General features: G+C 41.8%; 1 long non-coding RNA gene across 1 annotated transcript; it reads left to right on the top strand.

The window, feature by feature from the left end:
* Positions 1 to 2,021: 2,021 nt before the first annotated feature.
* LOC144103973 (uncharacterized) lies at positions 2,022 to 10,953 on the top strand. The gene is made up of 3 exons (XR_013308393.1): positions 2,022 to 2,149; positions 4,849 to 5,005; positions 10,813 to 10,953. It is a non-coding gene; the product is annotated as an uncharacterized LOC144103973 (long non-coding RNA).
* The last annotated feature ends 218 nt before the right edge of the window (positions 10,954 to 11,171 follow it).

Genomic DNA, 11,171 nt, shown 5'->3' with positions numbered 1-11,171 from the left:
CCTTAATGCCAGATGTCAGATTTTTGAGAATAGTTTTTCACATCCTTCATCATTGAAGTAGGTAGCACTGTGTACCAGCCCTGACAATTGGTCATTATAACTAAGCACCCTACCCTCCCTTTATGAGCACACCAAAGTTGAGATCTGATGGCAACGTTGTTGAGTATTGACACATAAAGTTTTCTTGTTACAAGCATAATGTTACGGACCACTTTAAAATTTCCTGATGCTATTTGGTTAATAATTGGTTTTCGGGGAAAGGAAATGGCGCAGTATGTCTCATATATCGTTGGACACCTGAACCGCGCCGTAAGGGAAGAGATAAAGGAGGGAGTGAAAGAAGAAAGGAAGAAAGGTGCCGTAGTGGAGGGCTCCGGAATAATTTTGACCACCTGGGGATCAACGTGCACTGACATCGCACAGCACACGGTTGCCTTAGCGTTTTTCCTCCATAAAAACGCAGCCGCCGCGGTCGGGTTCGAACCCGGGTACTCCGGATCAGTAGTCGAGCGCCCTAACCACTGAGCCACCGCGGCGGGTATGCTATTTGGTTCAAATCATGTGTTTGCTTGCTGTCAAACTCGCTAAACGGCACTTTCATCGTGAAAATTCGTATAACACTTGGAAAAGACAGCCAGGTCCTTCATTGAATGTGAGTGGTGCACACTGGAATCTTGCTCCTGCAGCAAATCATGTGGATCATATTGGAGGTTGTGTTAAAAAGTAATGAAGCATAGATATGAAAATGGTGATACACAGTTATTACCAATTTGTGGCCCTTGACCAATTTCTACTTTTAAAGGCACTGTACTAAAAAGAAACTGAAGTGCACTGGAGCCGCTGGAAAGCTTTTGTGTGAAGAAAAGGCATACTGACTGTGCTCATGACAATTTGATGATTGTGCAAAATTTCAAAATGACCATTTTACTACTTCTTTATGAACATGTACTCTCTAGTGTCACATAAGGTGTAATGACAGAACTTGTCTCTAATTTTTCTTTGCCCTTCAGTTTTGTTTCGATTTATATTTTGTATTTCTTAGCAAGAACACCCAGGCCATGCACTCCTGTATTACTTTGTATAAGGAAACAGTAGAAAGTCAAGTGTCTCTGCGTATGTGCCCCTCGTTGAACACTATTCAAAGACACTAAGTTGTTTGCCTTGGACTATATAAATAGCTCATGCGCTTCTAGCTGAAAAATTAAGTAATGTTTCGTTCAATTTTTACTACAAGAACTTTGCTAACTAGGCAGCATGTTGAGGACACATTATATTTAATGCAGGTCAACCGGCATTACTGCCTTGCTTGACAAGGGCATGGACAAGAACTGCAATTAGAAAATTGCTCTTACCAGTCACTGCGAAGCCGCCGCGGTGGCTGACTGGTTATGGCACTCGGCTGCTGGCCCGAAAGACGCGAATTCAATCCCGGCCGCGGTGGTCAAATTTTTATGAAGGCGAAATTTTTGAGGCCCGTGTACTGTGCGGTGTCAGAGCGTTCTAAAGAACCCCAGGTGGTCGAAACTTCTGGAGCCCTTCATTACAGTGTCTCTCATAGCCCGAGTCGCTTTGGGACGTTAAACCCATATAAACCAAACCATAATCCAAGCCAGTCACTGCGTGTTGATTTAAACACTGGCAGTGCTCCTACTATTTTTATTTTCAGTATTTGTACCACACATACTAATCTGGGATTTTCAAGGATGAAGTCAATTTTTTTCAATATTTGCGCAGTTAAAGTTGCATGTTCTAAAATTCGAAGCAAGCAGTCGCCTTTTGTAATTCACACTGCTATCAGCACTCACCACTATTGCATGACACCATCAACGTCAAGGTGCAAGTCTTGTATTGGTAATAAACGAAATGATTTCTTACTTTCTTGCTTCAACAGGCGTTAAAGCCTACTGCTGTTGTTGCCGTGAAGCGTACAAATACAATTATTATCATATTCCTGGCTGCAAATATGGTTAAGAATTTTTATATGCGTGTTCTTTTTCATTTCGATGTATCTGAATTCAAGGTAGAGAAGGCAATGTCTGACACCGTGAAGGGAATCCCAAATGATGCAGTATTTCACAAGAGAACTGCATTCCCATCTGGTCAACTGAAGCAGTTGTACTATGCAGTTCCAGTGGCAAGTGCTCAGGAGGTGAGAGCTGAAGGCAAGGAAAAGGTTCCCCACAAAGCTAAGCATACAGGGGTGGGATAGTCGGTTCTGGGAAGAATTATGAGACATCATTCCAGCGCACAAAAATTATGTCCGGTGTCCGTGGTGTCTATCCTCTTCGTTCGTGTACTTTTGTGCGCTGGAGTGTGAATAATGGATGCACTGAGAGGTAATTGCTAGCTTTAGCTGGATTTATCTCAGGGGCATATACTCACTCCATCATTGTATGTGAGAATTACGACTCATGTTTGTTAGTGGTTTATAATATGAAAGCGCCAAACAAAGGATAATGCCAAACATACAAGGCGTGATCTAATAATTGTAGATGTTGTCTTCATGTGAAAGCTTATTTACAGGAGGTTAATTGATGGGTTCAGTTAGCTCGTGTGAGGACAAAAGCAGCTTAAAAGCCTAGGCTCTATGTACAGTGCGGCAGTGCAGAATCAGAGAAATTACTCATAATGAACCACTTTTAGTGAATATGTACTTCTCATGCCATGGAAACAGAAGACGGACGGTACTTAGCAGTCATTTGCCCTGAAGCTTGGATTTTAGGTGGTGAAGCCTAAGTGATGCGGATTCAGTATAGGCATTCGTGGGTTCCGCCACATTTGCCATCGTGCATGAATTCTCTGGTTGCCTCTACTTAACAACGAAAATTTGTATGTTATAACTTGTAGCCATCACTAAAAGCATTTTGCATGAAAATAAGCTTGAGTTGAATGCTAGCTGGCCTATTGTTTAACTGTCAGATGCCATGATGGAAGTGGCTGTTAGAGTCCATCATGTAGCCCATAATGAGCCCCTGTTTGCCCTTACCTTCTCTGCTCTCTTGTCTAGCTGTTTTGGATGCTGTTTTACAAGTCACGTTCTTTCTAACTTCGGCTACTTCAGTTTACATGTAAAAAGATTTTGGCTTCTTTTTACTCAAGCATAGGTGTGCTTGAGCACTCTTTCGTTTGCTTTGCTGCATGCTTTGTACAAATAGTTTGTAGCATTGAATATGACAAGGCATATCTTAGCCACTTTTTTCACACTTAGCAGGGACGGCCCAGTGGGGCCTGTAGAGATGGCTCGAACCGGTTGCAATAGTTTGTTGCATACATGTTGGGAGGAATCATGCGACTTGTGAGTTACGTATATGTGTGGCAGTAAACATTGCTACTTTGGAAAAGGCGCCGGTCTGCCATACAATGTCAGCGAAGCTTAACGAACCCCACTTGGTCTAAACTAATTTGGAGCCCTGCACTACAGTGTCCTGAAGCCAATATTGTTTTCTGCCTTGCTGTGAGATGCGGCTCTTGCAAGTGATCTGCCTGCTTAGAACCAGTCAACTTGTTAAGCTTATTCACTTAACTCATAATCAACTCGGACATTTTTTATAACTGGAACCCTAACGCCTGGGTGGACCAAAAGAAGTGCATCTCACTGGAAGACAGTGCGTGCTAGGCACTATAGCGGGCAATGCACATTGCGCAGAATCTAGTGTGGGTTTTGTATGTGTGCAATTGTCTGCAGATACCATAAAGTCAAAATCACCAGAGGCTCAGGGTGTGTATAGCAAGCTTATACATAAACAAAACTCATGTGCGCTCAGGAAGCATTGGTTTTAATACATTAAGCAGGAAAAATATTCTGGCAGCTTTTTTTGCACATCTGTTGGGGTTTTACCAGTGCCAGAGTTCATCGCATCTTGTTTAAGGTTTCCTTTCGAATCATTAACATTCCAACCTTGTCATTTTGTATGTGGCATTCAGCTGAAAATAACTTTCAGCAGTCTGCTTTTTGTGCTTTGCTGCCACTTTTTTGGAAGAAATGAAGAGGAATGGTCTTCTAAATAGATGCAGCCAGCCATGCAGTGCTTCAGAGTTCAGCATCCTGTGCGCATAAAAAGTCTCAATACATGGATTTTGTCACCCAGAAGTATACTTGCATCAGATATTTTTTTAGTCGAACTAAATCTTATCTCCTTTTTGTGCCCATCTTTATGGGCATCTTGTAATCATTTCTGTAATTGCTTAGTTTCTGTTATTTTTGTTTTCTGCAGCAGTAGAATTTTCATATCAATTTATTTCTCTAGGCTACCAAGTATTAGTATCTCTGAGCCTGGTAATGAATCAAATTACCGGAGATGCTAGAGTGCTGTTGATTGTCTCAGAAAGCCTGACTGTGTTAGGACTGTCGTGCTCAATATCAGCTGCAATGCCAAAATATTATAGGAATTCAAGTTATGATGCAGGCGTACCCAACTGTGTTGTAAATATAGGCAGTGAGCTATGAATACAAAAGAAAAACACAACGCAATAATTCACATTTTCAATCACACAGCATGAAGATGAACAGGGGCAAGGGAGGAGGCACCTCAAGGTGTTTTTCGGTGTCTTCCATTTATCCGTGTTCATCGTTGTACTGTGTGAATGAAAGTTTGAAATACTTGCTCATGCAGACACTGATTTCAAGCAAATTAATGCAAGTGGGGTGCTTTATGTGAGTAGCATTGATTTATTATAAAGCAGAAGACAGTTGATGTACTGCACAGGCATTGCAAGTCGTATTGAATGTGTACTGTAGGTTCGCACCACTGAGATAAATTTAATATCAGTATTTGCTGGTCGTCTTTACACTGTGATTATTATAGTGTATTTCACACAAATTCGTGATTTCCTTCTGTTGTTCTTCAGGCATTGTGGCTACACAGCTGGAGTCAAGCTGCAATCAGGGAAATTCAACCTATTCGACTTTGTCAGAAAAGATGCACGTTATGATGCTAGGGGCCTCCATCTTGACTATACTGCCAATTTTGTCTACCAATGAAGCTAAGATTGCTTTTGTGCAAATGTGAGCATTTTTTCTTTGTTTACTATACGTGCTTGCTCTTCGTCTTCGGCAAGAACAGAAATGATGTGGTTATGTGCATGCTCCAGTGTACCGTCATGTAAAAAATTATGAAGCTGCGAGTGTGTGCCGCAGTATGCCTAACTGCGTGCAGGTGCCATCTGATGAAAAGCTCGTGCCATCAAGGCTGGCGCAGCGGGATTGATGGATTTTAGTGACCCTGACTCGACATCAGGAGTGCTTGCCGTTTTACACCATTTGGCATGCATTCGCTGGGATCTCTTAATTTTTCTCACGATAGTGTGTCTAAACTCACAGCATCTCAATCAAGACATTCTACGGTATACCAACCACACCAAATCGAATGGTATATCGACCACACCAGGAAACGCCAAACGAAACCACACCAGAGCCGGTATCAGACAACCGGGTCACAGCACAGAAAACCAGACCAGAACACACGAAAGCACACCACACTACGCCACATCAGGACCCGTGTCTGAAAATCCTGGTCTGGTCGGAACACCAGGCACGGTCACACCAGAACCCGTGTCTAAACCCGTGTCGAACCCGTGTCCCCTGGGTATATGGCATTTCTTTCAATTGTGCCTATGAACTACTGGCAACTTATTGATTCCTTTTATTATAATTTTGATGCATAGTGTTTTGTTCAGCTGTAGTTTAATTTGAGCCCTCTACATAAGGTGAGTCCACTTCAGATTAAGTTGGGACTTCGAAATTGCCTCATGTTGCACTTGGATTTGTAGACCCGAAAGCTTCATTTTGTACAAGTGTATTTAAAGAGGATTTGCTGTATATAATATCTAGCCTACTACAAGAAATTCGCACAAGCACTAGCCTTGCTGTTCATAGTGGCAGCTGACGGTTATGTTCATACATCAATCATTTAGCTCTAGACGACATTTTTGCCATGGTTCAAGGTGGCCTTAAAGTAATGGCTTCACTTTTTCCCCCTTATCTTATTGTTTGGGAAGAGTATGCAATTGAGTCGTGCATAAAAGGAAGTTAATATGATGATGCAAAGATGGGCGTTTAGAAGACAACAGAGAATTTTGTTATCATTAGGCTGAGTCACACCACTGTGATCATAGGTCTCTTTGAGTCATCTGTATTATCCTGTTCTACATCCTCCTGATTTTTTGTTGACTTGCACATGGTTCCTCGAGGAGGGAGTTATATGAATGGTTCAATGTATGGTTTTCATGGCATAGTTCACATTGTATAATCTTTATAATCCATTTCAAATCAAAAAGCTAACACTCATTGGGAGTGAGTCAGCTGATGAGGCTACAAAACTTATTATGAAGACTAATGACGACTCCTGTGGCTCTTATGTACACATTGAAGGGGCGGGGCGAAAAAGAAGCATTTTAGAACCTACAGCTGTACAGCGCAATTTTTGGTGAGTACATGTGAATCTTCTGAAGGTTATAGACATTTTGTGAACACACCACCTAATTGCAGGAAAAAGGTACTTTCATTCTGCCTGGTGTGGTTTTCAGCACTTCCGTAATGAACTACTGAGTAGCCATGAAAAATTAAAGGACTATAGGTACCAAATTTTTGCTTGTGCGTTTTCTTCTTTCAAACCATGCGTTAGACATTCTCTACATGTACGACCACTAAATAATTTAATAATTCATTTCATAGTGGTGGTTCAAAAGTGCAAACACACACGGACCAAGAGACAAGACACGCAAACCAGCACTGATCATACAACTGACTTTTTCATTAGGAAGAAACACGTCATAAATATACACACGGAAAAACAGCGCACATGTGCGATGTCAACAAGACTCCTAGTGCTAGTAAAAGTTAAAAACCGCTTTAAAAGCATGTGTGTATCTTCACAACCGCGACCCGCTATGTAGCATATTGATTTCTCGAAGCGATAATGTAACAGATGGCGTAATCACGCACCCATTACTTTCTCTGATAATATGAAACGCCTCAGCTACTTCTCTAGTGCGCTGGTCAGAATGAGCGAACAAGACATCAGTATCGTCAAAAAATGGTGTAAATTTGCACGTGAAACAATGCTTAGCTAGGTTAGTTTCTTAAATAATAAGCGTGCTCCATGAGCCGCACGTTAACGCAGTAGCCAATCTGGCCTAGGTAGGTAAGGCCAAAGGGTAGGGTTTTTGTACACTACGCCAGTCTTACAGGGAACATATCTATTTCATGATTTATGTGTCAAGCATTTCTTCTGCGCCCTTCATGCTTTCTTTGAACTTCCGCCCCCCCTCTTTCTAGCTTGTTAGGTGCAGGGTACAGAACCTTTACCCTATGCTTGCTCCCCACTCTTTTTAATCTGGTGCGACAGCGTGTGGACATATGGCATAACCACTACCTTTCTTCTCCCTTCTTCCGAACCCTTTTCCAGCCCCGATGTACTTGAGGACGATTTCAGCTCATGGAGGACTTTGTCTTCACTCGAAACGAGAACTTAGTCCCGGAAACCAGCTTCCCTACATCTGTCTCTTTGGGCTAAGAGACTGGGCATCATTTTATGATAAGATTTGTTTACTGCCATGCCTAAGCATCCCGTAACGATGCCACTTTTTACAAGCTTTGAATCAAAGGGCCTATAATTCAAAAGAGGCTTTTCACTTCTAGTGGAATACTGCCAACAGTCATGGTTGGGTTCGTAAGAGAATTTTAAATCAAGGAATTGCAAGACTTTCTCTTGAGGGTCTTCATGTGTGGACTTCAGCCCCGACCCATTACGTGCAAAAACATCAAGAACATTTGACACAAATTCAGGATTCACTGACCTAGACTGCACCAGGTAATCGTCCACATAACAGGAAATGCGTATACAATAACCGGCTAGATCAGTCTCAGCTTTCATATAAACCCGGCTTAGATAAATGTTACAGAGAATGGGGGCTACCTTGGCACCTATGCACACACCCGATTTTGGCATATAAGGTCGACCATCCCACTCAACAAGCGTGTTACTACGGTAGTAAGATAACAGTCCCAGAAAGGAACCTGTTGTGATTCAACACTCATTTTGGAGCACGCATTCATTGTTGTCCTCCGTAATACATTGCTGAACATACTGGATTAGTTCAAAGTGTGGAACAGAATAAAACAAATCAACCACATCTATGCTTAAACCATCACATAGTGCCAGGCTCTCATTTGGGTGGAAATCAGCTACTGCCTCAGAATTATTTACGAGAAACAGATCCTTTACGCGAAGTGACGACAAATGTTTGCAAAGATAGGTAGACACAACCAACTGCCAAGAATTGTGCTCAGAGACGATTGCGCGGAAAGGAACGTTAGGCTTGTGCGCCTTAACACTAAAGAAAATTTCTAGCACCGATGTTCAGAGAAGGCGATGACTTTACTTCGGAAGTTTTAAGTATGTAGGTATAGCAAAGAAAGTGAATGAAGCTGAACAATCAGTGCTAGAAATTTTCTTTAGTGCTAAGATGCACAAGCCTAAAGTTCCTTTGCGGGTAAGCGTATCTGAGCACAATTCTTGGCAGTTGTTTGTATTTACCTATCTTCGCAAACATTTGTCGTCACTTCGCGTGAAGGATCCGTTTCTCGTACCTAATTTTGAGGCCGTAGTGGATTTCCTCCGAAATGAGAGCCGGGCACTATGTGATGGTTTTAGCGTAGATTTGGTTGATCTGTTTTATTCTCTTCCAGACTTTGAACTAATCCACTATGTTCAGCATTGTATTACGGATGAGAGCGATGAATGCGTGTTCCAAATTGAGTGTGGAATCACAACAGGATCCTTTCTTTAACTCTTATCTTACTACCTATGTAACATGTGTGTTGAGTGGGATGGTCGTCTTTATATGCAAAAATCGGGTGTGTGCATAGTTGCCAAGGTAGCTCCCATTCTCAGTAACATTTATCTAAGCAGGGTTGATATGAACGTTGAGACTGATCTAGCCGGTTATTGCATATGCATTTTCTGTTATGTGGATGATTACCTGGTGCTGGCTAGGTCCGTGAATCCCGAATTTGTGTCAAATGTTCATAGTTTTGCACGTAATTGGTCGGGGCTGAGGTTCACATATGAAGTTCCTCAAGAAAGAGTCTTGCAATTCCTTGATTTAAAATTCTCTTCCGAACCCAACCATGTCTGTTGGCAGTATTCCCCTAGAAGTGAAAAGTCCCTTTTTAATTACATTTCCTTTTTATTCAAAGCTTGAAAAAAGTGGCATTGTTACAGGATGCTTAGGCTTGGCAGTAAAGAACTCTTATCATAAAATGATGCCCAGTCTCTTAGCCCAAATAGACAGATGTAGGGAAGCTGGTTTCTGGGACTCAGTTCTCGTTTCGAGTGTAGACAAAGTCCTCCATGAGCTGAAATCGTCTGCAAGTACCTCGGGGCTGGAAAAGGGTTCGGAAGAAGGGAGAAGAAAGGTTGTGGGTTATGCCATTGTCCACACGCTATCGCACCGGACTTAAAAGAGTGGGAAGCAATAATGGGGTAAAGGTTCTGTTCCCTGCACCTAACAAGCTGGAGAGTGGGGGCGGCAGTTCAAAGAAAGCATGAAGGGCGCAGACGAAATGCTTGCAACATAAATTATGAAAACAGATATGTTCCCTGTAAGTCTGGCGTAGCGTATCAAATCCCTCAGTCCTGTGGCTTTACCTACATAGGTCAAATTGGCCGCTGCATTACCGCGCGGCTCATGGAGCACGCTAATTCTTCAGGAAAGAAACTAACCTAGCTAAGCATTGTTTCACGTACAAATGTACGCCATTTTTTGACGATACTGATGTCTTGTTCGCTCATTCTGACCACCGCACTAGAGAAGTAGCTGAGGCATTTCATATTATCAGAAAAAGTAATGGGTGCGTGCGTATGCCATCTGTTAAATTATCGCTTCGGGAAATCAATATGCTACTTAGTGGGTAGTGGTTCTGCAGATATTCACGTGCTTTTAAAGCAGTTTTTTTCTTGTACTAGCACTAGGAGTCTTGTTGACACTGCGCTTATGCACTGTTTTTTCGTGTGTGTATATATGACGTGCTTCTTCCTAATAAAAAATCTGTAGTAAGTTCAGTGCTGGTTTGTGTGTCTAGTCTCTTACATGGTTCGTGTGTGTTTGCGCTTTTGAACCACCACTATGCATCAACACCAACTAGCACACAGTGCAGTTTTTCTGCAATTTAATTTCTTCTTGAAGCTGTTTCGGTTGCATCAGTCGAACGATGACTGTGACGTGTAGTTGGTGTTTAATTCACATGAGGCATAAAAATCGGTTATATTATTGCTGAGAGGTCATTTTTTGTCATTCCAGGTCTTGGAAGAGGCTGGAGTAAATGTCGTAGTCAATTAAAGCTACATATCAGCGAATGTATTAGTTTTTCTAGTTGCATCATGTGACCAAAACATGAACTTGACGATGTCGGCGTTCGGTCGATGAAACGAAAACAGTATGCGAGAAGAAATTCGATTATAAATTCTTTAGCGGGGTTGTAGGCAAGTACTACCTGGTAATTCTTGTATTTTATTATCTAACGCATCATTTGACAGAAGAAAACACGCAATAAATTTAGGTGTCTGTATTCTTTTAATGGCTCATGCACCTTTTGGTTATTATTATTATGGATATTTATGTTTATTATGGTTACAGATATTACCAGCAAACGAAATTTGCTGATATTTCAAGCATTGCACATTGTAGCATTGCATACGGCTATGAAGCATTTCGTGAAAGATGTGACTAATACTTTGTAAAGTGATTTTTATCCACCATACTGAATATCAATTTGATGTGTGTTTATTCACGTTTACATCTGCTATGCAGCGCAGAATCCCAACAGCCACCATGGAAGGCAACATTAAAGTGGCTGCGTTCGTGCTGGGGGCGAGGGACTGGGATGGCAGTCGGAAAGTTCGGATGAAGGGGGCAGACCCTTAACCCAAGTTAATGGGGCTTTGTATGCAAGAATGCACAAAATGTCTTGCAAAAACAAATAAATAAATAAGAAACATTCTTACTTGCATTGTAATTTCAGTAGTAACATGTACACAAAAAATACTGATGAAGTGAAGAAAGCCTCTCTGGGTTGGCAAGGTGGGCATTAAGTCTAATTGGGTCGGTGGGCGGCCCAAAGGCATACAGCTATTGGTTCTATATGGGTTACCTTTGTTGACTTCCCGCAA

The sequence above is a fragment of the Amblyomma americanum genome, chromosome 1 (genome assembly GCF_052857255.1).
Source record: "Amblyomma americanum isolate KBUSLIRL-KWMA chromosome 1, ASM5285725v1, whole genome shotgun sequence".
NCBI classification, from domain to species: domain Eukaryota; kingdom Metazoa; phylum Arthropoda; class Arachnida; order Ixodida; family Ixodidae; genus Amblyomma; species Amblyomma americanum.
Note: the sequence above shows the minus strand (reverse complement) of the source record. Positions and strands in the feature narration are given on the sequence as shown.